The sequence below is a fragment of the Anser brachyrhynchus genome (assembly GCF_964034855.1).
Source record: "Anser brachyrhynchus genome assembly, chromosome: 3".
Lineage (NCBI taxonomy): Eukaryota > Metazoa > Chordata > Aves > Anseriformes > Anatidae > Anser > Anser brachyrhynchus.
Window position 1 is genome coordinate 1,748,352 of NC_137696.1, and position 27,083 is coordinate 1,775,434.

The 27,083-nt window shown below is 43.5% G+C and overlaps 2 long non-coding RNA genes across 5 annotated transcripts in view; both read left to right on the plus strand.

Moving 5' to 3' along the window:
• LOC308192986 overlaps window positions 1–27,083 on the plus strand; it is a 67,739-nt gene that overhangs the window by 4,748 nt on the left and 35,908 nt on the right. Inside the window, exons 2-3 of one of the 4 annotated variants that reach the window (XR_013949272.1) lie at window positions 7,884–7,987; window positions 8,557–8,692. The exons of 1 other annotated variant lie outside the window; for it this stretch is intronic. This is a non-coding gene — a long non-coding RNA (uncharacterized lncRNA). Of the gene's footprint in view, window positions 1–7,239; window positions 7,696–7,883; window positions 7,988–8,556; window positions 8,693–27,083 lie in introns of those variants that run through there. 2 more of the 4 variants (XR_013949274.1, XR_013949275.1) reach the window with 2 other exon arrangements.
• On the plus strand, window positions 22,859–24,341 carry LOC308192989. The gene is made up of 3 exons (XR_013949280.1): window positions 22,859–23,159; window positions 23,315–23,408; window positions 23,921–24,341. It is a non-coding gene; the product is annotated as an uncharacterized lncRNA (long non-coding RNA).

Consider the following 27,083-nt stretch of genomic DNA (forward strand, 5'->3'; position numbering starts at 1 on the left):
CCTCCTTCAGTCTCCTCTCTGCAGGTCAGGTCAGGGCTGGGAGGTCACCTTGCCTCGTTTATGTACTGCAGGTGCTGGAGGGACATCTCTCTTCCTTGACAAAACACTTTAAAATCCAGGGCACAGCTCTCCTGTGAGAGGGAGGGCGGTTACAACCCTGCCTGCTCTCTTTCTGGGGACAAAAAGAGAAAGTTACCACAGGGGTCCCACCACACACCCACCTGGCTGTAGCTGGGTGGGAAGCACAGCAGCGCCCTGCAGCTGGGGGCTCCTGCCTGCTGCCTGTACCTCTACATCCCCATGCCTGGGAGGTGCACACCAGCTTCACATGGAAAACTCTTGCAATGAAGAAATTAAGAATAATATGCATAGAGGGAGGCTTTTTTTAAGCATGTCTTTCTCAGCATCCAGGCAAGGAGACGTGGCGTCAGCTGTAGGACCTGTATCAGGGCATGTTCTTGGTCCTCACCACCAGCAGAGTGAAGCGGCCCTTCACCTCTGACCGAGGAGGATTAGACACAGACTCACCAGCGCTAAGGGAGGGATGTGCTGTAAAAATGCCTCCTGGGCAGTGCAGCTTTGCGGTGGACGTGACCCCAATCTGCTTCAGATGGACTTTTTATGGCACTACATCACTGCGGCATGCCCCACCTTCCTTCTCTCTCTCAACCACAAGCATGCTGGCTCCTAGGTAGGTGAACTGTGAGGCTGGTAATCGATGAGTTTTAGTACATTTTTTGATTTAAAGCACCCTGGCTCCTGCTTTAAAACTCCCAACCACTCAGCTGATGCACGGTGTGAGCTTGCCATGCCCAGCAGCCAGCTTGAATGTCACAGTGAGATATTTCATGCCTGTTTGCAAGCAGGGATGCACTTGGTGTGCACGGGTCAGTGGGTAGGTCAGGGGTAAGGAGCTGGTACTTCTGAGGGGTACTTCCTTTCTCCTTCAAATCCAGGAGGATAGCAAAGGAGAGCTGGTTTGTCTACCAGGAGCTTGGCAGGGAACAGTCCTGGCTGTTACTCAAACCCTCCTGTACAGAGGAAGCTTTGTCCTTGGTCCCAGTGGTAATCAGGCTGTGTTCATCTTTTGACCTACAGAATGAGGGCATATACCCTTTAATAATAACAAACAATCAAAAAAAAATTCTCCTTATCCATCCATAAGGGAATTCTCCATATCCATCCATCTGCTTCATTTTGGAAGACTCCAAAGCCCTTGAAGTCCACGCCACCCAACTCCGTTGCCATCTGCGTGGGGGAAGTGCCAGCTTTCCGCACGCAGACGTTTAGGAGCTATTGCTTGAGAGATTACTTTGGAGTTACTGCTTAAATTTGTAGTTCTTGGACAGCCTTTAAGATTAACCACCATTTGGTCATGATCTTTTGGGGGAAAAAAAAAAGCCCTGTAATAGTAATAATAATCAACAATTCCTTGTTTTTGACTTCTTGAAGCTACTGTTGTGAACTGAGCTCTGTGCAGGCAGTAAGCAACCATTATTTTGTGTCAATAAGCAATGTTTTGTCCCCTGCACAGCCAGGAGCGCTGTAGCACAAAGCAGCCCAGCCCTGCTTTCCAGGGAAGGGCTCCAACCTTGCTCATTGCTGTCTCCAGGTGGAGCAGCCCTGGTGTTAGCTCAAGTCCCACTTCCAGAAACAATGGAAAAGTAGTGGGAGGTTTTTCAATGTGCATATCCAGCTTGAAATACCACCCTTCAAATTTTGGTTTGGGGAATTCTTTTCTCTGGAGCAAAGAGGAACTTGGTGAAAAGATTTGCTTTCTAAAACTGGTTGACCCCACAAATGCATGGGAGAGTGAGCTCTGCAATTCAGACCATAAAAATCCCTGATTTAACTAAACTCTCCAAGACCTACAACCCTTAATAAATGGGGTTTCAACCAAGGCTGTGCTTTCTGCAGCACTTACAGCTAAAAATGAGGGAATTTGTATGTTGATTGCTACTCAGGGCCCCTGGGTGGCTCTTTATTGCTGTGCTGAGACAAATTTAGCAGGAAATTTGAAGTGCTCCCCCAAAATAAAGGGGCAACCTCAAATCAGCCTGAGTGCAGAGGAGAGCTGGGCTTGGTTTGCTCTTTCTCCTTCCACATAGCCAAGGTATCTGTGTGACGGCTGCGAGCAAGTACGCAAGGCACATGCTTTCAGGAAGGCATGAAGTACCCTTTACAAAAACTGATTTGTTCTGAGTTATCCTCCCTCTTTTTCATCCCTGACTGCTCTACGTTATGGAAGTCTCCCTGCCATGAGTGTAAAAACACACACAAAAACAAGAGATGTGTAGGAAAGCTGGTAACTGAAGCTACACAACCTCCTACAGCACGCACAGTCAAAGAAAGTTGGTATTAACTTCATGGTTAGAGGAGAAAAGGCCTTTGAAGGAGTTGAATGGAGCTGTTTGTTTTCCCTTCTGGAGCCCTGCTCCTCCAAGGCATGCTGTTATGCTCACTGGACCTGAGTTTTATAGGTTGGACTGCAGCCTTTGACAAAACTGAATTTGCTTTAAATTACTGAAATTAGATACTTATAATCCAAAGTAGCAGCCTAGGGGCTCTCTTGTGTATTATCCTTCACTCTCAGCCCTTTGCTTTGTAGTGTCAGTGGACTAATTTGTTAAGAAAGTAGGGATATAAGGCAGTAACCCTGAAACCAAGGAGGAGCACAGACCAGCTCTGTGTTTTGCTGATACTTGTTATCCCCTTACCGAGCAAGACAGTGCCTCTCCTGGAGGTAGTCTCTTCAGAGCATGTTTTTGTCAAATTTTGGCTTTGGGAATTACAATTTGAACACTGTTCCTCATGGTGTTTGGGTGGTAGCATTGCTTTCTTCCTTTCCCAATGAGGTGGGACATCCAGGGCATGGGGGGACTTTCAGGCTGGGCAGCAGAAGAAGGATTTCCTCCTAATCATGGTGACTGTCCAGGTACTCCCTTTCCAACCAAACTTTCAATGAAAACGGAGTATCCAGATCTCCTGTACTTGCTTGGTCATCTTTCCCAGCCACCTTATCCCATGCTGCACATCCTCATACCTCTGGATCAGATCTTTCAGCAGGGCAGTTTTATTGTCTTCAGGGATGGTTTCTATTAACTGAGAATCTGTCCCTTTGTATTTCTAGCTCAGCAAAATAAATAGCCTCCAAATAGTCAGATTTCTCCTTCTTTTGCTTGTAGCATTAATTTGTGCATGTGGGAAAATGTGCACATGTGAGAGACAAAAAGTGAAATGTGTTAGATGGAATGGATGCTGTAAAACCTGCAAGGAAAATCTTTAGGCATGTGGACAATTTAGGGATTTGCCTTCCAGCTGAACTGTTCCCCTCCTGCTTTTGGTGGTGCATTTCCTTAGTGGCAGCGCACCCCCGTGCCTGTTTCCTGTTCAGCGAGGAGTAGGAAGAGCCACCAAGACCAACAGACTCCCACGGCACCTATACCATCACTGGGCTGCGATGCATTTAACATACCGAACAGTAATTCTCCGTCATCCCGCACTTGAAGGATCTGGACCTATTTATTACATTTCCTGATGTGCTGTTCCGAGAAACCCTACCTGCGTTTCCCTGTCTCTATATAAGCATTTAAGGAATTTCGTTACCCAAGAGTGACTTTCACGTGAGAGCAAAGAAACACCCTCATGTTGGTTTATACTCTGGCGATGCTCCAGCCCGTAGTCTGTGTTATGCACTCCCTGCTGTAGGGCAAACTGTTTCGCTGTAGGATGTGGAGCCATGGGTTTGCACCACTTAGAAGGGAAGTGCTTTCTTGAGACCTCTCCTTTATGGCAGCTTTTATGCTGCTGGTGACCTGGCATGCACTGGGGCTGAAGCTTTGCCATCAGTTTTGGAAAACCTTTGGTTTATGAGCCTGTGCTTTAGGCATGTGAAGAATACGTAAATATTTTCAAAGTGATGGAGCCAAGCACAGAGGTCCACTCCATACCTCTACCCTCTGTAGCAGGACTTGTAATGTCTATGAAGGAAAAACCAACGTATTAATTTTCTGCTGCTACTGCATAGTGGGATTTATGCATGCCATTCCCTTACTGTTAATTGGAGATTATCACATCAGGGCTCTCATATCACTAATAGAATAAATCCTTAAATCATGAAGCATTTAATTGTTGCCAATTAAAAGGCCTCTTCCTCCTTGTACTTGCGTTGTGGAGCTCTCAAATATAAAAGCCCAGGGAGAAGCGGCTCTGGTGACACTGAGGTGGGACGGGGACAGGGCACATGGCTGCAGATGGATGTTGTCAATACATCAGAGGGAGGAAGGTGGGAAGAGGTAAGTCCTGGTGGGATACACCCTTACTTTTTTTTTCACCTGCTTCCTGTAGTAATACGCAGAGGTGTTTGGGGATGGGTACATCCCTGGCTGGACATCGGGGCACTTCTCTTCCTGGGATAATTCTGCAGGCCCAGTTTGTCCCAAAAAGGGATGCTCTAGGCTCGTATGGGAACGCAGGTTTATTTACCTGCCTGGCCTGAGATGTCTCGGATATTTAGTGACTCAGAAACTCCCTCTGAGTGCAGTTTTCAAACTTATCTTTTTGTTAAAACAGAGCCTAGTAGGCCAAATTTAACACTGAGGCATCATATGGATCATATGGAGGGCTGGGAATAAAATTAATTAATGCAGGGATTACAATGACCTATAAATGTCATTGTTTCATCTCAAAGATATATTGGTACTGTAATTTTTACTTAACTCTTTCAAAGGACCACATGTGAGCACAACTGAATGGATACGGAAATTATTTATACAGCATGTTAAAGGGACATTAAAGCATTTCATAGCATGTGGTAGGCCTCTCAGTGAGGCGAAAGGCACAGATCAGCTATCCAGCTGTGGTGTGCTGCTTTGGCTGTGCCAAAGCCACCAGATGATGTACTTTCCTGCCTGTCTCCAAAATAAATGCGAGCAGGAGTGGGCTGGATGCACATTCCCGGGTGGGGGATCCCCATTTTTATCTGCATCTTTAAATCTGCAGTGGGATGAGGGTGGAGGTTTCATTTTCCAGCTCTTTACTGCTGGTTTTGTGTCCCTGCTGTGTCGTCTGCCCTGGGGCTCATGGAAAGGGGTGGTTTGCCCCATGCCAGGTAGGCATTGGTCTTTGCATAGTAGATTTGCATAGGAAATCCAGCAGTTTTCAGAGATCATTGGCTTGTGGCTGCTGCCAGCCTCAGTGACAGTGGTGGTTAATAAGTCCTGTGTAGCTGTGCCTGCTTTGCAAAATAATAATAAAAAATAGAGCAAGCATCCAGTCTGTAGGGGCTGTAGCTTGCCCAGGATGTTGCTGCATCCCGTGCCCACCCACTGGGCCTCTTCCCAAACCTGGTGGTGACCACCAGTGGTCAGCAAGCACTGGCTGTTAATGCAGATACACAACATGTAAGTAGAGATTAAACAGATGCAAATTTTGTTTTTTTATGTGTAAAATACACAATATATATGCTATATATATGCACAAAAATGATATATACTCATGAAAAGAAGGCTGCAGTGGATCAGATGCAGGGAGCAAAGGGACACAGGTGACTCTAGCAGCTGTGGAAGAAGCTGCAGCTGATGAAACTCCCCAACACCCACCCAAGAGGTGCATTTTAATCCCCCAAAAGGTGGTGAAGGAGCAGCGGGGAGATGGGCTTGGCTGCGTGCCTCCCGTGTACAGAAAATAAGGACCGTGAACTATGGCAGCAACCTGGAGGAGCTTTGTGGTGACACCATAAAGCAGCCGAGCTTTGCCCTGAGGTTTACGGCAATGTCATCACAGTGCCTTGATGGAGAGTGAGCCTGACCTCATGATTCACAATTGACCGTCTTTTATTTGATAATCTCTATGCGTGGTGGCATTGTGAACTGCTTTGCATGTACTGGATTGAAATGGGTGCCTGAAGCCTCGGCAGGGCTGGGGCAGAGCCTGTGTTTTGGGCAACGTAACAGTAAGAACCTGAGCACGAGTTTGGTGAACGGGTTGGGCCAACGTGTATCTACTTGTGTTTGAACAGCTCTGGGGATGTATCCTATTTTTCAGAAGGGAAGTTGAGTGATTTTTGGATGGTACTGAGACATCCACACCCTGTGTGGTGGATGGAGATGCTTGCGGTCTGGTTTAGGTCATGCTGTCGGTATCTGGCCCTGAAGCATAGAGAGGTCTTAAAAACAAAGAGCAATTTAAGGTTGAAATGCCTCAAAGTAGAGCAATTGGACTTTAGAGACCAAATTGCTTTTGAAAACTTGGCTTGGTAAGACCCCAGGACCCCAATCACATTGGTGTTTGGAAAACCTTACGCAATGCATATCCCAGGCAGGCTGCACTGACATTACGCTGCATGCTCAGCATATAGACGGCCGTGACCACAGGTAGGGGAAAAACTTGCATAACATTCACCAGAGTGGCTGTGAAATGAGATTGGGTAACGTGTTCGGTAGGATTAAAAAAAATAAAAAAAATTACACCAGGATAGTTTATGTTCAGTTTTAACTGTATTTGACATTGTGATTTTCCTCTTTGGGATTTACATAATGGAGAAGATTGTAATGTAACATTGCTGCTGTAAGTACCCTTTGGCTGGCACCTTTGCTTTGAAAACAATGCGGTCAGATTGATTTTTGTTGAAGATTGCAGAAATTATAAACAAGGAAGTGACATGTGCAAAGCGAGATGGCTCTGCTGATGTGTGGAGTAAAACAAATCACGGAGTCCGTGCTGGGACTGCCAAACAAAGCGAGTTTTGTGTTGTCCGCGTATTTGCATAGTACAGAAAATGCTATCCACGTAACTGGGAACCATAGGTTCCCCTCTCAAATTCCTCTGTATTAGTAGGGTATAAAAAGGTATCGGTTTCCAAAGTAACCATAACAACATGTTTTCATGAGTTCCTGTTGAGAAGCCAAAAACCTTTGTGAGTAATAAATCAAGCAGTTTATATCTCTGAACTTAAATCTTTTATTGGTTACTGATTAACTTAACTGTGCTGCCTGACAAATCTTCATAATAAATAAGCTAACCAGCAAGCACTTAAAAATCGAGCTAACTTTGTTTAAAGGAATATCACTAAAACATGATCTACATTATAATGAATTTGGCAGTCAGCATGTGGTAATGTGCACGTTTCAACATGAAACTAAAACCCAGAAATCACAAGACATGGGGAGTTATAAAGAGATCGCTCTGCAACTGCTCTAAGTAAATATTGATATCTATCAGCAGCGTTACTTACGGGCAAAAGGGGTGAACAGTCGGCATCGTCCTTCCGAAGGAAAGTAGTGGCAAAACATCTATTAACGGCCAGAGCTGAGATTGCATGTGAGCAGAAAGTTATACCAGTCATTTGCGTGATTTTAGAGGGCTGATCTCTGCGTATCTTGTGACCGTAGCCATATCTTTTGTGAGGTCAGGATCTTGCTGGCAACATTTTGGGAGGCTTTGCTCTTTTTCCCCCCCTGTATTTTTTTTTGTGGAAGGCTTGTGTGTGTTGTTGGCTTCCACAGTAAGTCTACATTTAAATTAATTAAACTGTTGACAGTTAAATTGTACTAAGTAGCTTCGATATAAAAGATGATTCCCAGATTTTTTCCATGCAACTTAAATAAATAAAGAAAGAAGAAAGAATCTGAGGAACTTCGTTCTAAACATCTGTCTGGGCAGATGTCAAAATGCAGAGTGTTGCTGCATTATACTGTGAGTATATGACACCATGTTATTACTCTTGGCTTAAATATTCACAATGGATTTTATGATCTATTTAAAAGAAATCTTTGATGCGAGTGCAAGCTCTTATCTTTTGTCATAGAACAAGCACCTATGCGGATCTAATTCTAGAGTAAATATTGAAAAATAGCACAATGTCTTTTACATCTTATTCACAGCACATGAATATTTATACAGAGGGAATTATGGATATGCGACTGTGGAAAAGATTTGGAAGATTTTTCATTGTAAATGGATTGTAGTGAATAAACTCCTTTTTGAAGTAAGTTCATATTGTTCAGGATTGCTCTGGATAAAATCATAAGCTTGAAGCTGTATGTTAGCCAGCTGATTATAATCTAGGATGATAATCTGCATTTCTTCAAGAAATGAGAGAGACAGTGTCAAGGACATTACAAATCCAATAGTAATTTGGGGAATTGAGCTAGAATGAAGTAGTGCTTATAACGTTAATATTCCAGAAACACGTTTAATTTTTGTTTCCAGATTGCATATATTAACCCATTTTATTAACCTGTCTATAGCCTTGATTCAATAAACCATTCCTATTCAGCATAGCTCTAAAGCATATGTTTGCCTTTAAACACATGCTTAAATCCCATTGACTTTTTAATGCTTAAAGTTAAGCATGTGCTTAGATGTTTTTGCTTGGGTCTGTAAAAGAAAATAAAAGTATACTGGGGAAAAAAAGCAATAAAGGATGAAACTTCTAAAATAAGAAATCAAACCCCCAAACTGTTCATTATCCCCTTGTACACTCAAGAACCTGCAAACTATTTTCTACTAAATACCTGAAACAAACAGAAACAATTTTCATGCATTATTTTGCAGTGCACTTGGACATTAAATTGCCGAGAGTCTATGCCAAAGAGCCCAACAATAGTGGGAATATCTCTCTGTTTGCTTAATGAGCAATGAATGGAAGTGTGAAGGTGAAAAGACAGATTCTGGGTGAGGGAGTGACAAGGTGAGACTGCTTCTTTATCACACCTTTTTCTTTTTCATTTTCAAAGCAGTAAAAAATAACAAAAATAAAAAATGTGGCTGGGAATTGCTCCGTAGCTCGCAGCCAACTGACTTGTGTTTACTCCCATTGCTTGCTTCATGGGAAATGTCAGCTTGCTGCAGAAACTTTTAATTGGTTTATGAGTGATATATTCAAGCTGCTTATTTCCTAAAACATCTGTTTTTGTTTTAGTTCCCCAATGTCAAATGTTTGGTGATATCCCAAGGTAACACACTGTTTCCAAGTCATATTTCCTGGGGTATCTATCAATAAAATCCCCTTAAATTGAGCATAATGAAATTAGTACAAGGTAGTCAAGAAGTCTCCAGAATCAAGATATCAGAATGTCTCTATTCCCATTATTTTTTCTTATTGTTTGTGATTGACTGCTCTTGGGGTTTAGAGGAAGAAAAAGCCATGAGAGTTATGGCTTATTTCATCTTTTTTCCCCTACCTCTCCAATGGCCTTGAGCAACTCTAATTTGTATTGTTATGTAAATTGGAATTAAGCCAGGGGAAGCACAAGCCTCATGCTGCACCCAATGGCAAAATCCAGTCATTTTTCGACTCAGTGGATAGTGAGACTAAAACTTGTTTGAAGATCTGTCCTCTCCATGCGACAACAGGAGTCCTAATGTAAACAGGCAATTGTGAGAGCTAAAATGAGCAAAACATTTATAAGAGGTTTTCATCTGCATGCACAAACATATATCCATTTCCCACCATCCTGTGGCTTGGGACAGAAAGGAAAAATGCATTTTTATATAGTAGTTATCCCTCCCGATACCTGAACATATGTAGGGGTCTTCTATTTGGACCCCAAAACATGCTTAATTTGCAATATTTATCTACTAGGTGGCCCAAAACCCACTTGGATCTACATTCATCTATCATTTATTCTGAATTTTGTTTTTAAGCTTTGGGGGAAAGGAATACTTGAGAAGCTTTTTCCTGAGTTTAAGGAAGTTAATTTGAGGCAGAGGCTGTCCAACTGAACTCAGTCAAAACAAAACCCACCTCAGGACTAAATCAAGAAAGTGTCACTAATCAAAATAAACCTGAAAGCAGAAGAGGAGAGGGAAAAAAAATAAAAGTTTGCAGATTAACTTTCTTACCAAACTCATTTGCAACCGAATGAAATGAAGTTATAAGGATAAAATTCTCAGCAGATTTGCACAGCACAGTAATAGCCTTTATGCTTGGAAATTTATGGGCCATGGACAGTTTATAAGAAACGATGTAGTTCATCAGAGAAGCAGACTGATGGAGCACATGGGAGCATTCTGCACAGGAAGTTGGGTTTTGGAATAATACTTACTTTGATAGAGTTGTTTTGTTAGCTAAGTAAAACAGTAGGGAAGCCAATGGCCACTTAGGCTTCAAACATAAATATATATTTATAAGTCACCCAGCTGCTTAATTGAGATCTCTAGTGTTTTCCCTAAGCATATCTTATCCAAAAAACAGTAACACAAAATAACAACAGCAGCAAAGACCTGCTGTATACTGAGGTTCATTTAATCAGTCAGTAGTAGTTAGGGTGAAAATGGAGCATTATTTTAGGGGCAGATTCGTCGAGGCTCCCAGAGGCTCTTCAGCAGGAGTTCAGGTTGGGCTCAGATTGCTCCCTAGCAATTTCCTTCTAAAGAAGTAGTGGGATAGGTGCCCTTTGCCATACTTCTGACCTTTTTAGTGGCTTTTCCTCTGAAGAGGAGAGCAGCGCAACCTTTATCTGAGTTGTGGTACCAAAAACTTGCAACGTGGTTTGGGAAGATAGATGTTGGGGTTCTTGCTAGAGGCTGGCTGCATTGACCAAGGAGGGGGAGGGAAGTACATGGTGCTTCAAAATGTTCTCCAAGGGAAGTCACGCAGGAAATGGCTCATTAAATTTGAGCAAAGAGCTAGAAAGTAACATTTCACACTCCTGGACTAGAACAGCCTGGGTGAATTTGGGATCCCTGGAAAACACTTGGGAAATTTGACAAGTTCTGGGGAGCTTTAGGAAACACTCTGGAGGCTTCACAAGGGTGCTTTATTTCTGAAGCATGCCTCCGAGATGGGGTAGAGGGTAAGGCCTCCCACTCTGGGCACCCTGGGGTGCTGGCCAGCTCCTAAAACTGTGGCTTTATTTGTGGAGTCCAAGGTAGGTAGACACTGGGGACTTGGGCTCAGCTTCAGCAGCCAATCCTCTTTCTTATGTGTTTCTCTCTTCCCCTAACAGGGGTAGGTTTTATTTATTTATTTATTTTAAGGAAGCTATCTCTGTTCAATCAGGGCCTTAAGCACAGGGTAAGATTTAAATATAGGCTACAATAATACGTTAAATTGGGACCTCAGAAACATTAGAGGGCCTCAGCAGCAAAAAATGGACAGAGCTGTGAAAAACACACTTGACGGCCACTTACTGCTAAATACTACTTGCTAAGCACTGAAATATCACAGAAGTCCAACCTGGCCAACTCTTTGGGGGTCAGAGGCTGCTCCTGTGGTTGGGACTATCCTGAATGTTCACCACAATGCCCAACTGCTGGAACAATGCTTTTAGCTGATCTTTTTTAATTTCCCCTTTTCCCTCCCAGTTCTTAAGTGTATTTGTGTTCAAACCAGGGTTTGCTCCTTATCATGTTTGCAGCCCATTTCCTCCTCCTGTTTTATAGGCAGTGAAGTCTAAATGGTAAATTAGTGACATCTTCATTATTATGGCAGCAGAGTGCAGTGCCATCTGAATGCTATTCCCTGTAGGAGCGAGCAGAAGGAGAAGCTACGATGGAAGCGAAAATGATCGTATTCCAGTATAAATATCTGAAAACATAGCCAAAAACTGCTGTGCAGCTCTCTTGCTTTTCCTGTCGCTTCGTTTTACCAGCTACGTGTGAGCAGGAAGGAAAACATCTTGAAGAGCATTCACTGGCTTCAACAGCATCTTCCTTTCTTGAGACGCATCTGATTTTATCAATAGCAGCCGAGCCACGCGGCTGGAAATAGGCACTGGTATTTCAGAGAGCTCAGCTCACTGAGGGGGTGGACTTTCCAGATTTATAAGGAGCTCTTCCATTGCTGTTTGCACCTTCCTTGGGAAAAAAGGCTGCCAGTAAAAACGCCCTAGAGCTTACCAGACAGTGCGAGCCAGACGCTGCAGTGATTTGCTGCTCTTCCTTTCTCGTGTGAAGTGGGGGAAGCCTTTCAGCGTCGGATTGTTTATTTTGTTTGGTGGCTGTTGCCCAAAAAAAAAAAAAAGGTGGGGGGTATCTTAAATAATATAGTGGTTCAGGCAGCTTGAAGGTGTTGAAGAGAGCTGCTTGAAATCAGTTTATAGCAAGGTTTTAAATTGTGGTTTTGGCAAATCCAGAGCGGCAGGTTCATTTCCCATCCCACAGAGCTTTCCTCTGTGCTCCAAGTTTGCCCCCAAACTGAATGTGTCTGTGAGTGTCAGACCAACCTGGGGACACTTGCCATTTGTGGAGCAAAACTGAGGGACTCTACCGTTCTCCCCTCTCTTTGCCCCATTCCTTGATTCCCATGGGCACACTGCTGTAGCTTCTGAAACCTGTGCTGGAGCCCACCTCTGCGCTTGTGCTGGAAAGGGACATTCACATCGGGACTATTTCTAACGGGAACCTGGCCCTTCCAGGCAGGAATTGGAGGTTTTATCTCTGTCACTGCTTGAAGTCCACAAAAAAAATTGTGCATGCATTCAGGGGAGCTCATTTGCAAAATTTGGGTTCTAGTTTGCTCTGGGACAGATAACACTTCCTATAAATTTTCTATCTGAAGGATTTATTTGATTTTTTCTTTTTTTTTTTTGAGTTAGAGATTTTATTTTAATCAGACTTTAATATTGGGCAGCTTGAACAAAGCTCTAGTTTGTACCCAGAAGAAAAACAAACCAACAAATAAGGTAGAAAGAAAACAACTGTTCTTTATAAGGGGGAAGATCCTCGTGCCTGAAGCGTGACACAGCATTGTAGTTTGCATGGCTCCATCTGAGCGCAGTGCTGGCGTGCCAGTCTCCCAGGGAGCAAAACTACCTATTCTTAAGCAAACAAACAAAGGCCTCCTCGGGAGTGATATCAGCTACCATTTTGCTTTCCTGCCCCAGGATCTCATTTTTAAGGGGTGGTTTTTTCATTTTTTCATTTTCATCAAGGGGTGTTTTTTTCATTTTCACCTTATTGTTGAGTGGGGGTGTTGGCAGTCGTCTTCCACAGCCCAGCTCCTAAACATTGCCCATATCTTGCTCTTGTTCCCTGGGAATCAGTGACATGACAGAGAGTCTGGTGGTGGGACAGCTGGCATAGCTCAGAGGTGCTGGAGCTGTTGTGGTGACCATCTGACCCAAGGATGTGTCATTTGGCTCTCTCTGCTGCTCTCCTGGCCTCCTGCTCTCCTTTCTCCTCATGTGACGTGTCCTCTTTGGCGTATTCATCCTGCCTTTGGTGTGTCATGGCAACTGTGTCAGATCTTTTATTATTACTTTTTTTTTTTCTTTTACCCTGCAACTGAACCCCGTCTCCTGGGAAATATGGGCTGAGCCCAAAAGATGTTAAAGTGTTTGCCAAAATGTTTTTTTGAACCTATGGAGGAACAGAAAAAAGAAAGGCAAAAAGAAGGGTCATCCCATCCTAGTTACGGCCACGTTGTGTGACTTCCATCACGTTTGTAAGGTGGATATTTCCCAAATTATGCAAAAGCAGTGTTGCAGAAGACATGGCGCAGGGTATTGAAGGAGACCTAGGGAGGTCACTGGTCCACCCCTTCACCTACACAGGAGCAGCTATTCTTGGGCCAAATCCAAACCCAGAGTGGACTGAAGACTGGCACACATGGCTCTGTTTGGTGTCCATTCCTCTAACTGCAGCCAGACCCAAACGCTGGGGAAAAAAAAAATAAAAAAATCAGAGAATGTGGTGCTCTTCTCACAGTGTATTGATCTGTTGTGTTATCATCATCAGGCCTATTAAAACCAAAAACATTTAACTCTCCTTTGTCACGATCTCTCTCTGTTTTGTAGCCTGACACTGCTGCCTCAACATTTAAGTATATCATGGTTGTTTTCTGGGTAGTTTTAAGTTATCCTGGCTGATCTTCCTGCAGATTCGCCGGTATCTGTAGGAGCTATTGTGCACATACCAGTGATCTCTGTTCGCTGAGCACCCATTTGTTGGAGGTGGCCAGCATTTTGCAAGTGGTGGGAGGCCATTTTGGACTTTTTCATCTTTCAGATGTAGCAAGCCTAGAGGAAACCAAGACCTTGTTCTAACCTCACATCCCACTGGGTCCTTCCAGCTGTCACCACTGCAGGTATAGGATACGGTCATCAGGAGTGGAAAAACAGCAGCTGAGTTAAGAAATACATTGCAAGCAACCTAGCTTCCTAACAAATTTGCTAGCAGGTTTTCCCAGCCCATCAGGAGTGGGAAATGGCAACCTGCAGAGCTTGTTAAATGCCAGGTTGGCATTGACTTTTCAGTGAGTGGGAGAAAAGCAGGGACCGAAGCTCCTGGAGGTGGCCATGGTTGAGTGCTCCAGCAACAGCATTAGGTGCTGAAGGGGGGGGGGGGGGGGGGGGGAAAGCCCCATTTTCAAGGGAATCTAATTGCTCTGAGTGGAGGCTGGAGGGATACTGCAGTACATTTCACAAGAGTTTACATAGTTCTGGATCCTCTGCCACTTAGAATGGAAAAAAGAAAGCCAATCTGTTTGATCAGGCCTCTCCCACTCGATATGTGTATTGGATTCTACATTAAAGCTTTTAACAGTTACGTACACATCTGAGCTGGAGCTATTGTTAGCCCATGTGATGGATTAAGATCAAGAATGTTAATGTTATCCAAAGGAACGCTTTTTAATGTATATTGCAATTGTATAAACAGGGTCACCAGAGCTAAATGGGATGTCAATGACCTATGAAGATCATAAAGTAAACAAAAGATCTTAAAATAAGCATGTAACCTGAACACGTCGGGGATTGTTGTATATCAAAGGCATTTGCTTATATAAAGTAAGGGAAAATTACTTACGGGTAATGTTGTTTGCCACAAGTCTACCTCTTGCCTGCTCTACAAAGGAAACCTACCCGGAGGGACTGGGGTATGTCTCCATCCACCAGGAAGCACCGAGCCTGCGGGTCCTGGCCAAGTAGAGACGAACTTTTGTACGTGCACAATTAACACATGCTGAGATCCCAGGGAGCAGCGATAAGCCGTCGTTCCTGGTGAGCAGCACAGCTCCTCCTGCACTCACTGGAGACGGAGGGAGGATGACCCTCCTGAATGCCTATGTTGGGTGGGTTTCAGAGCCCTGGTGACACAGGGAGACCATGACAAGTCTCTGGGTTCAGCCAGCTGGGTGGGAATTAGCAGATGCCAGGTGGCAGAAAATGCCAGGAAGAGTCTAAGCTGGTTTTTTTTTTTTTTGTTTTGATTTTTTTCCCCTTCATTAAGTACGTTAGCAGGACTGATATAGGGCTAAAGAGGAGAGGGACTCTGTCCTAGAGTAATAGGACAAGGGGTGATGATTTTAAAATAAAAGAGGGGAGTTCTTGATTAGATATAAGGTAGAAATTCCTTACTATGAGGGTGGTGAGGCACCATATTTAACTTCATGAGAACATCATAAGAAACTGTTCAGTAAAGTAATGGTATACTATACTTACTGTATGTATGGTAATTGTATGAGTTTGTTAATAAGTGTTCTTAGGAAAAGTCTATGCTGGCTAGTTCATATTTCCTTTTTATCTTCTACATTGTTATCAGATTATTTACTTCCAGATTTTTTTTTTCATAGCAGATTAAAATACTGATCTAGAGTAACCCACCTCTTTAAAAGAAAACAACACTTCCTTCCCCTTTCCTGCCATGCTCCCCACCCTGACCTTTTCCGATCCCCCAGTTCTTCATCTGTCCTTCATAAGTCTCAGGTTAGCCTTTCAGAGGTGGCTACAGTTAGCTCCTTAATTGCCATTAGGTGATGTTCACCAAGCCCAGCTGATCTGGAAGTACCTAGTTTACTTAACTAGCCCACTGTGAATGTATTCTAGTGTGATGTTAGGTTGGTAGCTTATACTTTTGCTTCTGATTTTTTATTTTTATTACATGGTCCCAGGGTATGGTTGATCTTCTCAATAAGAATTGATGGAAAGCAAGGTGGAGAAAATAGAGGACTGGTCAAAGATTTTATTTCCCATGCATGCTATTTTGCTACCTGTACAGAAATCCTGCTGGACAGGAGAGCTTCAAGAATGTGAGGACATGACTGTTTCATCCTTTAACCTCTGTCACTCTCTGCCTGAGAATATGATCTGGGATATCAAAAAGCCATGCTGGATAGCAGCACAGGTGAAAAAAAAGTTTGTGACTGTGGTAGGGCAGGTCTGAGTGCTCCTTTCTGAGTAGCTGAGCACTGGGACGAAGGGATTTGCAGGCAGTGAATGATCCCTTTGCCTGCAGCCCTCACCCTGATCCATGCCATATGTAGTCTTGCAGTCCTGACAGAGCTGAGCATATGAATGCAACCATGAGGCAGTGCAATGCTGCTACTAAGAAGCAAGGGCCTGAGGAGCGGTTTTTGTTCTCTATGGTTTGTTGCTTCTTTTCATGTCTAGGTGGGCATTTCTGTGGCTTCTCTTTCCTTTCTTCAGGGGCAGGAATCTGGGGCCAGAGTTCCCTAAACTGCTCAGGAAGGCTGATATCCAAGAGCCCTTCCCACCACCTCTGGGTTTTTTTTGCCGTTCCAGTTCCCGTTCTTGCTGCTCCAAGCAAGCCCCTGCAGGGTCTGTGACTCCTGTCCTGAGACTTCTCTCCTGGTTACGCTCTCTTTCTCAGGGTCGGGAAATCCTGTTCAAGGCAGAGGAGGACTGCGATCCAGGTTCTCCACTATATTGGGAGCAAAAACCTTCTTTCAGCTCTTGGAAGAAAGCTCAAGGAAGCTGTTGATGTTTAAAGCAGTTGCTTTGGTTGACAAGCTGCCCAGTGGTGTCCCTGATTGTTCTTGTGTTACCTCCAGGGGTTTCTTTGTTTTGGCTTAATTTTTTTTTGTTTGTTTGCTTCAGAGAAGGTTAGTTTCCATTTACCTTTGGGAATTTTCCATTACGTTAATGCGAATTGGAATAACTGCGCTTCAGAAAGACTACATAGAGAAATACAGGCTTATTCCTTGGCTATTGAGAAAAAGATCATGACACTGATAGACCCTTGGTCTTATGATTCCCATTAGGTATGGATATAGTTCTGATTTCTTCCTGAGATATAAGATCTAATGCACCACAAGGGAAGGTGAATCATCCATATACAAAATGGCTCTTGCTACTTCAGTAGGCTCTTCAAAGCACGCAGAAACTCAGCTGTTCTCCATTACAGATATTACGATAGTAATCAGCAATTTAAAACTCTTTCAATAATTGTTAGCCCAAAAGGTTTTGTTTATTTGTTTACAGGCATTGAATTATGGTTATTATCAGCTCTGAATGACATTCAGCATTCATTCTGCAGCTCTGTCTGTTTTCAAATATTTGGGGATGTCCTCGTTAGGATGTTTTCAAGGCAATTTTCATTCACAGCAATTCCAAAGCACGCGCTCTGTATGTGATCAATTAATTACCACTTGTAATCAAAATTTTTCTTAACATGAAGAAACACAGACAGCAAATATGCCTTAAACTGTCTTTGTTTTGTCAGGAAATGACCTCCCAACATGTTTTAAAATATGTGAATAGGTTTGTGTTCTACCGAGAAGCATTGCTGTGTGGCTTATCCTCCATGAAGGGCTGCAGTAAACAGGACTTTGCATAGCATTTATGATGGTGGGGCTGGTGGCTGTGTGTTATGGCTTTGGTCCTCCTGACTCCAGAGAATCTTTCAGAGGATGTAAGTGTTGCTGGTTTTTGTTTTCTGATAGGTACTTAGCACTGGAAACATGGCAAGAGCTCAGAAGCAATTACAGGGATATCAAAGAAAGTTCAGCTTAATTAATAAATTTTCCTTGCTGGTAGAAATTAAGCACATTTTCACATTTTATCCAAGTGATTTAGGAGCAATGTTCACATTTCAGTGGAAGATTAGCATCAGATGTCTTCAGGCATGTGTGTCCACCACAGTGATATCTAGGTGCTACTTCCACTGTTTGGCACGATGTCTACATAGTGGGTGCTTATGCAAGAGAAGTGACTGAACTGGAATAAAACAGCTTAAAAGGGAGGAGGTGAGTCTGGGGTTTAAGGTGAAGAGTTGCTTGGGAGAGATTAGATTATCTGCCCATCACAGGGCTCTTCCTGTTTGTTTGTTTGCATCATTTTCCAAAATATCTGGTGCTGGCCTTTGTCAAGATAAGATGATACACAGGTTAGATCCTGTGTGGTCTTGTCCGTCGGGAAGGAAGGGCGTTTGGCTAAGTTAAGTAGCTGAGAGTTGCAGAAAGCTGGTCTTGAAGGGAGCTTTCAGCTGAAGATGGATGAGCTCCCCTGCTTTGTGGACCCGTTCCCCCTGTTACCTGATTTCTTTATGACAATCTGGCAGTCGCCTTAGCTGGTCTCTCACTGCGAGACAGTTAGCGCGGCACTCACAGCACTGCAGGAAAAATGAACCCATTCAGACCAAGTAAAACACTTGGAAAAACACGCAGATGTCTTTTTTTTTTTTTTTTGGTAATGGATTTTTTTTTGGTGGGTCCCAAGTTGTGCTTCCTCTTAATGCTTTGCTTACAAAGACCTTTTTGTGAAGACTGTCAACCTTTTCACTAACTTTGGCAATTTTCTTCTGGCACCTCTATCATAGAAGAGGAGAGAGGAAGGGGCTGATGACAGGAGCCCATTAATTAAAATTAGATACTGTTTTAATATTGGTCACTGTCTTGAAGCTGTAGCAATAGCAAAATGCCTTGGTCTTTTTTCTTCCCCCACCTGGATGAAAAAAAGAGATTAGGTTCTTCCCTGCAATGAGCCACCATCCTGTGCATTGAAATGGGGGTCTTGAGAGATCTGGCTGAGCTTTCTGGGTTGTCTGGGCAGATTGGTACCATCTGGAAGGCTGGCTGGGGAGGGGATTTAAAATCTGGACCCTGATATTGGCTTTTGAGTCTTCCATTTTTCTAAAGTAGCTTTTCAGTGGGAGTAAATGACTCTAATTGTATTGAAGGAGCTTTACTAATTCACACCAGCTGAGGAGCTGGCCCCTGAGGTCTGGGCTGGCCTGTTCTTTCTGTGTCTCTTTTTTTTTCCCCCTTTTTTTTTTTTTTTTTTTTTTCTAAACCCAACATTTTGGATAAGTGTAGCAATGGAATTCCTGGCTGCTTTGCATTCAATTTGAGATGCAGCAGCACCTTTTGGGGCCAGTGTGGCTTTCCCCAGTGGCTCTGCTATAAAGACATTTCTGCTTGTGGAGATGTCTTACTTGCCTCTTCCACCTCCATCCAGGAAAGGGATCATGAGATGGTCAGTTGAGGCTCTGGCAGCGCATGTCTGATGGTCCTTGCTCAGATGATTTAAGATGTTTTGGCCCTTTGTAGCAGCAGAATGAGTAGGAGGAAAAATACAGCTCTTCCTCTGCTCGTTTTGGGGTGGTTTAAGATGTTGGGCTAGTTTGGGGTGGTATAAGATGCTGGGCTGGTGGGGATTTTGGCATTGACTTGATTGCACAGACTCTGGGCGGGCATAAAACCCCAGGCTGGAGGTGCTGAGGCTGGGAGCACTTTGCACAAATTTTTGTACAGCACAGCTTTTCTTGAGGTAACCAGAGAAAGAATATTGCAGTTCAAATGTTAAAACTGAAGCATGTCTTTACTTAGCTTCTTTTTTCTTTATTTTGCTTCTTTTCTTCTTTATTCTGCCTTAGTTGTAGAGTCCTTTAAAGGAGAAAAAAGAAAAATCTCCTGCTTGTCACTCTTTCAGATGATATTAAATGACCTTGTTGTGAAAGAAGGAGCTAGTTCTAGGTAGCAGCTCTGAAGCTTTATTGTTACAGTCCAATCCTGCTCTTAAAATGAAGAATAAAAAATACAAATGTATACAAACAAGAAAGACGGGGAGAAGAAGAAAAGAGTGAAAGATAAGAAAATGCTGCGTCTGATGCTTGCAGCTCACTTACTGGAAAATCAGTTTGCAATATTTCTGCTTGTAGTGAGCTTTAAAGGAATCGGACCAGATGCTCAGCACATGTAAATCTTGCTCCTTTGCATCACTCTGTACCTGGCCTGTTGTCTTAGCTTTCCTCCAGTCAAAGACTTGCAAGAGGAGATTTTTTTGATGGCTGAGCAAGCCTGACCTTTATTAGGCAGGAGGTTAAGAAGAGACAAAATGGGAGATGGAAGAGACAGACCTAGAGTGACTATTAATAGGAATGGAGGTGTACATCTCAGGTGTTGCTGAGGGATTCAGCTGCACCTGATAATCCCTATATCCTTATCTGGAGCAGAGGTGCTCTGACAGGCATGCTTCTTGTTTCCCTCCCCTCAGAAAGCTGGGCCAGCACATCTTTTAATATATGCAGGCAATATAATCAGGAATGGCTGAGCACCAGCAGGCAGAGATGGCCAGGATGCTTGATGGGGGCTTGTTCATGTAATTGTGGTGGAGGTGTGACTCGCCTCTGTGCTTCTCACTGCCACCGCTGTGTTTGCACCTACTCCCTGCTCATGCACAGACAGCCTCCCTTGTATGAACACCACCTTGGCATGGCTAAAACGGTCCTCTGACCTCACTGCACATTTCTCAATAACCATGTCGTTTCCTCCAGTTGGAGCACATCAAGTTGTCATTACTCACTTGGGTTTATTTTTACAAACCATTTTTACATAGGATGTATATGTGCTGAGGTGTCTGCCTGCTGCCTTTCACCTGCTTGGGACAAGGAAAGACGTAATTGTGAACTTCAGTACAGTGGTTCCTCTATATAAATATTTTATAAAGCTCGCAAGAGTCCTTTGGGGTTGCGAACGATTTGTCCCGTCAATTCAAAATGTTACCTAATACCAATAAATGCTAATAAAGAGCTTGTAGCTGGCATCATGTACCAAAGCACTAAGTATTTGTTAGGAGTCACCTGTGCAAGTGCAAGGCCAGCCAAAATAATCTCCTAATCAGTTATAAAAGGTCTACAGTACTTGTCAGGAGCTCAGTGTGGGGCAATAGCATTGAGAGTTGTGGTTTCTGGCTGAGGCACTAAATCTGTTGCACATGGAGACAAGCCAGAGCAAAAGGTCCTCACTGGGACCCATTCTTTCCCCCATTTGGGGCAGGGGGTGGAAATTTAAATTAAGAACAGCAAGTCTTCAGATAATTATTTCACGTTTATCACTGCTATAGAGGGAATAGTGTGTGTCAGGTATGCCGTTTTGTGAGGATGCATCTATGAGTGTTTTCCAAAATTGCTGTCTCTTCTGGTGTGCCAGGAGCGTCTGTGTGCTGTTTCTCATGTGCATTCAATGGCACGTGTGACTCAGCATGCGTGAGGCTGCTCAAGGGATATCTCAGGGTAGTAATTGTTCATCAAAGGCAATCTTCATACCATGTAGGAGGTCTTCCCATGTGAGGAAAATCCCAAATTTGCCTCTAGAACTTGCTTTATGGCTTCTGGCTGGGTAGGGTAAAGACTTTGCAGAGGGGAACAAGCCACTCTATCTTCCATGTTCCACCTAAGTTAGTACTAAAACTTTATTTGATATGTCCGGTGATTTAGGACTTTAAAGACCCTTTTGGCCTACCATCATTCATGGGCAAGTATGTCATCTTTCTGTGCACTTAAGTGGAAAAAGTTGAAGTCTCTCCAAAGAATATATTTTTGACTGTAGCTGGAAAGTTTGAACGGTGACTTTTCAGGGAGCTTTTAATAGGAGTTGAAATCAGGAAATATCAGAATATGTCTCCTGAAGTGCATTCTCTAATCAAAGGGGAACATACTTTTTTTTTCTTTTTTTTTCCTCCCCCTAAGCACGCACTTACTGAGCTTCTATGATGATTAATTAAGAAATCTTTCTTAGATTGTTCCATCTCAGAGTGATAGGTGGTTATAGGGATCATAACTGTACTGTGTGCCAAAGTTTGCTTCTGTCCCAGGGGAACGCAGAAGTCCGTGTGACACGGTGGGACTGCTCAGCCTTATCACCTGGGATGCTCTCGACTGGTGTTTCAGTGCTAGCAAAGTGATGTTTTTTAGGATTAGGAGCAGCTTTGCCCATTCAGACCTGGGGTGCTTGTGTTTTGTGTAGCCAAGAAGAAGGGCTATGTCTGGCGGCCCCTTCCTACTGTTTTTTTCCCCCCTAAGGATCTTCAGATCTGTGCTTGGGAGCTTGTGGGCTGGTAGGATTTTTCTAGTTGTCTTCAACCTTCTGTCTGGTGTTCCTGTTTGTAAAAAAATAAAAATAATAATAAAATCATCAGATGTACATCACAAGCACACCCTGTGTGAAACCTTGTGGCATCTGATCACGTTCTTATCAACAGATAAGGGGGGAGCTGCATTTCAGTGGTGTTTCAGGTGCACACAGTTTGTGTTCAGGGCAGTCTGAACATGCCACGTGGCAAGAACGGTTGGGTTCATCTGCTACCAGCCTTCACTCTGGCTTTGGCCAGCGCTACGGCCCTGATATGTCTTAGTGAGACACAAGAATTTGCCAAGCATGCCGTCAATCTGTGTGGTCCTGAAACTCAGCGTTTGGGCAGGCAAATTCTGTTCGGTGTTCCTAAGCCATGCATTTGCCTGCCCGCAGCTGAGGCTGCCTGAATGTTTGAGCCCTTGCTGCTTCGGCTTTGGCCTTCTATAAATGTTCAATCGGTGTAACTTTTTCTTGGAGCAACAGGCAAAAAATAAAATAAAATCAAAAATTGTGTTTTAAAAATGGTTGTCTTCAGGAAGACAGTATAATATTTATGCTATGGGCATCCCACAAACTAGGATGGGTTGAAGTATGCTTAGCCTCTGGTTTACGAAACTGAGGTCAAACGTGACATGTTTCCAGATGACAGATTGTCAGGATTGCTTTGCCAAACCACATTACCAAAATTCTAGTCCTTTGTGCATCAGCACTGTATTTATTTGGGTTGCAGTTTGAAAGTGGCAGGATGAAACCTGCTGCATCTGCCGTTTTTTATGTCAAGAGTAACAAAGTGTGTGGTTGGCATGACTGGACACTAAGATTTGTGCAGCTGTTCATGGTTTGTCTTCATTTTCTTGTTGAATTTTTACACTTTCTCAGAGAAGGAGGCTTGGGATAGAAGGAGACTTGAGGCAGTGTGCTATGGAAGAGGTCACAGGTCTGTAGGAGTGCTGCACAAAAGGAGGCCCTGGGCAGGATGTGGGGTGCACCAATGTCACTTGGACTCCCCCAAGGCAGCAGGAAGAGCTGAGCCAGCCCACTGCTGCTTTCTTATGAAAACTGTCCAGTTTGTCTAATGGAGAAGTGAGAATGACCAAGCAGCACTGTGCTACCAGACCAGCAGGTGAGCAACCAACCAGTGTGAAACAAAGACGTGCAGCTATGGAATGGAAGAGGTTGTTCTTGTCATTTGCTAGGGGCTATGTCATTATCTGCACATGGTGAGGTCTCACTCCTACCACGCTAGTGATGCACATGTCTTTCTGGCTAATCCTGCAGTGACAGCACGTGGGTAGATAGTGACTGAAGAATGGTTTCCCTTGCTCTGCTAATGCTTCACTTCCAGCGAGCGTAGAGCTTCAACTCCAACCAGGTATTGCAGGATTTTTTTTAATTCAATTGAAATTTCTTTGCAAGACACTCCAGAGTAAATACCCTAAATTGCAGAACACTGTTGGTAATATGGAACATGTGATTTATTTTATTTTTTTTTAACAAACTGATCTGGGAAAATGTTTCCACGCTGACAAAAACAGAACAAATGTAGGTCAGTGTCTGAAGGAGATGAAAGAAGCCAAGTGTAATGAGAGCCTATTGTTTCATGCTGACATATGCAGGAAGCTTGTGGAGAACGAACATCAAACTAAAATGTGAGGAAAAAAGAATAGAAGGCATGAAAATCATCATACTCAAGAAAACAAAGAGATCACAGAAAGTTAAGGGGCATGCTAAGAAATCTGCACTAGGAGGCTAAATAAATGAGTTTCACATTTCCCCTTCTCCCTTCTCTTCGATTCTGGGTTTCTCTCTCCCATTTGTCTACTAGGTAGCAGCCTCGTCTTCCTTCCAGGAATACTTTGATATTTTTTCCATCCTATCCTGCAGATGCCAGGGCCTAGAGAGATCCAGATGGCAAACAGACCAGAAGAAAACGCCTCTTCACTGTTTCACTTCTCGTCTTCCTCTCAAGCTAAAACACATGAAAGATCTATTGAAAAGAACAGACAAGTCCTATTTACTTTTTAATAAGTAAATTTAGTTTACTTATTTAACAGAAGTTAATCCACTGTTCAAACAGCTGGAATAAATATGAGGAAGCAATTTAGAGTCTAATTCTTTGCTTGCGTTCACCAGTCTTACAATGGTGTATTTTCTTGGACTTCAGAGGCATTTTTCTGACTTGGGCAATGGGCATGGAGAATTGGACCTTTGTACTAATTGTTTCTGCCACTCATTGTCATCTGTAAACATATCTGTAAACAGTTTTGGCCAGCCAGTGCCTTCCCCAAAATTTCAGCACGGATCTAAGAGACCTAAATCAATACTCAGCTCTGGAATGAACAGCTCTGAGAGGAGAGCATTGCGTCCTGAATGTTTATGGATGGGGCACTGGTGCCTGTTTTCCTACTGACCACTTCCTTTTCACAGAGCTTTTTTTCCATCTCTGGTAATAGAAAAACATCTCGGTGGGAAAGCTGTCTGCCTAAATCCTGTGATACCCCATTGACTTGAGTCATGTCGCTGGGGGCTGCCCCAAGGGGGACTGCCCTGGTGACTGCAAGTGTTCTCAGGATTGCCCCTTGCTGTACCCTTCCTTAAGCAGGCAGGATCCCACATTTCCACCCTGTCAATGTAACAAAGGAGTCCTGTGACAGCCTGATGGGTGCTCTGTATGCTGCTGCTTCTGTGCAAGCTCTGAATTCCCAGCACCATGGAAGGCATCATCTGATGAGAAGTGCTGGTGGGCCACTACTATTCCTTAGAAGTTCAGTAGTTTTTCACAGTAAAGTTGGGAGCCCTGGCAAAGAACAAAAATTTCCTATCTGTCATCCTTACAATGCAAAAAAATGAAGCCCAGATTTTTGGGTTATTTTAGGGCAAAGGGTGATGATGAGTGTTTCAGTGCACTTAGTGATACATTTAAATTGGTGATTTATGCAGCCTGACATTGACTTTAATTTAGCTCATGTTACAAGTAAAGTAATTCAGTCCTTAATGAAGTGTACTCCATGTGACATATTGAACATGCAATCTGACAATCAGTGGCTTAAAACCAGCCTAGGTCATATTTTCTTGTGTCAGTGGAAGTGGGCTGTCAGTTCATAAACCGAACCCGAGGTATGCTGGCCTATCACTCTTGCTGAGGTATGGTGCTGAAGCCTGGGACAAACATGCGTTAAAATAAACTTTTCTAATCAGTTGAAGGGAAAGGGGGTGGTGGTGGGGAATGTTAGCTGAGCTGTTATATGGATGACAGCATAATGTGCATGTGTGTATGCGTACATATTTACTCAGGATTTGGCTATGTAAGTGTAGAAAAAGGGTTGATAACAAAAAGATTCAGACTCCGAACTGTGCAAAACTTTGGATGGTGTGGCAGAAGAGGGAAAGAGTTTGGTACGCATGTTCCTGAGTAAATTTGTCATCTCTGAAGTAGTACAAACTATGCTTGCCTCAGCTCTTACGGAGGTCCAGAATAAGGCTCTGTGGTAAGTGATAGAGAGCACAGCCACGCTGGCTTTGGGAATGGTTCAGGGGACTTTATGCGTCTGCATTTCAAAGGCATTAACAGAACAGCTCCCAACGGTAAATATGCAAATCTTTTTAACATTTGTGAGGAGATTCATTCTTGCTTGCATACAGAGAACGAAGCAGAAGTTTTGAGTGATTCCAGTAGGCAACACTTAAAAATGAGCAAGCTTGCTGCAGCCTGTGTCAAGTCACAGCTGTGTCATTTCTTAGTGCAGAAAGTTGACTAAAAGTAATGTGGCAAACTTTTGCTTTCTTTGCAACAAGGCTGGTTCAGACATCTACACCATCCTCTTCTTCCCTTTCTTATTTTACAGAACTGCCAAGAGTACATTTCATGTAGGCGAGTGTGGGATTTGGGGGCAAGAAAGAAGGCAACAAGGGGAATTAGATTCTGGGTCAGTTGTGAAAATGGTATCTCCCCCCTCACCCCCCTGTGTTTCTTTTTTTTTTTTAATTGGAGCGGGGGGGAAGGACAGATGTTGCTGTGTCCCAGAGCACTTTCTGGGAAGGGCAGGACAAAAGTTGTAATGAAGGAGAACTTGTCAGCTGAAAGCATGTCTTTGCTAAAAGGGAGGAGTGTGGGAAAGACGTTAGCTTGGGTTAAAATAGCACTGCAACTGAACAGCCTGAGTTTTAACTCTGGCTAAAGTGAAATCATTCCAAACTCCCCCATCAGCTTGAACTTGAGATGCTGATCCAAGTGAAGTGCCCCTCACTGAAGCTACCTTGATTTTATCGGTGTTTTATCCCCAGGCGAGGTATCCGCAGCAGCCTGCCTGGTTTACCATGTTGTTTTGCAGCCTGCAATACTTTGTGCTAGGGGAAGGCAGGATCGTGGGCAAGGCAGTGGGAAGCAGCTTGCTTTGAAGAGAGGGCGAGTGGGGAAATAAAGGTGGCTTTTCACCAGCTGCTGGTAGCCTGAACAGTGAGCTGCAGGTCTGAGCTCGGCTGGCACCCTGGGACAGGAGGGTTCAGGTCTTGGGGCAGAGTCACCGGTCAGAGAAACAAAGGTGCATTTATTTAAAATGGGAGGCACGCAGCTGCTTCTCGTGCTTGGTTCCAGCAGCTCTTGATTTTTTGGGGTGCTGAGCAGCCTCGGGGCTTCTTGGCTGGGGAGAGAATAGGGTTGGTTATGAGGGAGAATGGGCAAAGCAAAGATTGAAAATATCCAGGAAAAAGTGAATTTAAAAAAAAAAAGTAAGAAAAATGCAGTGAAGGATCCTCAACTTTCAGGGTTATATAAATGCTTGTGAATAAGCGTTTGATCTTTCACCTCAAGATGTACTTAATACAGTATATCTGACATCTTGCTGTTTTCATAACCATGCCTAAAATTCTGGAGTATAGCAGGGGGTCTGTGGAGACCCAGCCCTAGAGTATGACACTTTATTTTAACATTGCGTGTGACACGGGTTTAGTTTTCTAAGGAGCAAAATGCAGTATCGTACATCAGAACCAAACTAGAGAACGGTCTAATTGCTAATGAAGTATTTGTACACTTTCATCCAAATAGTTG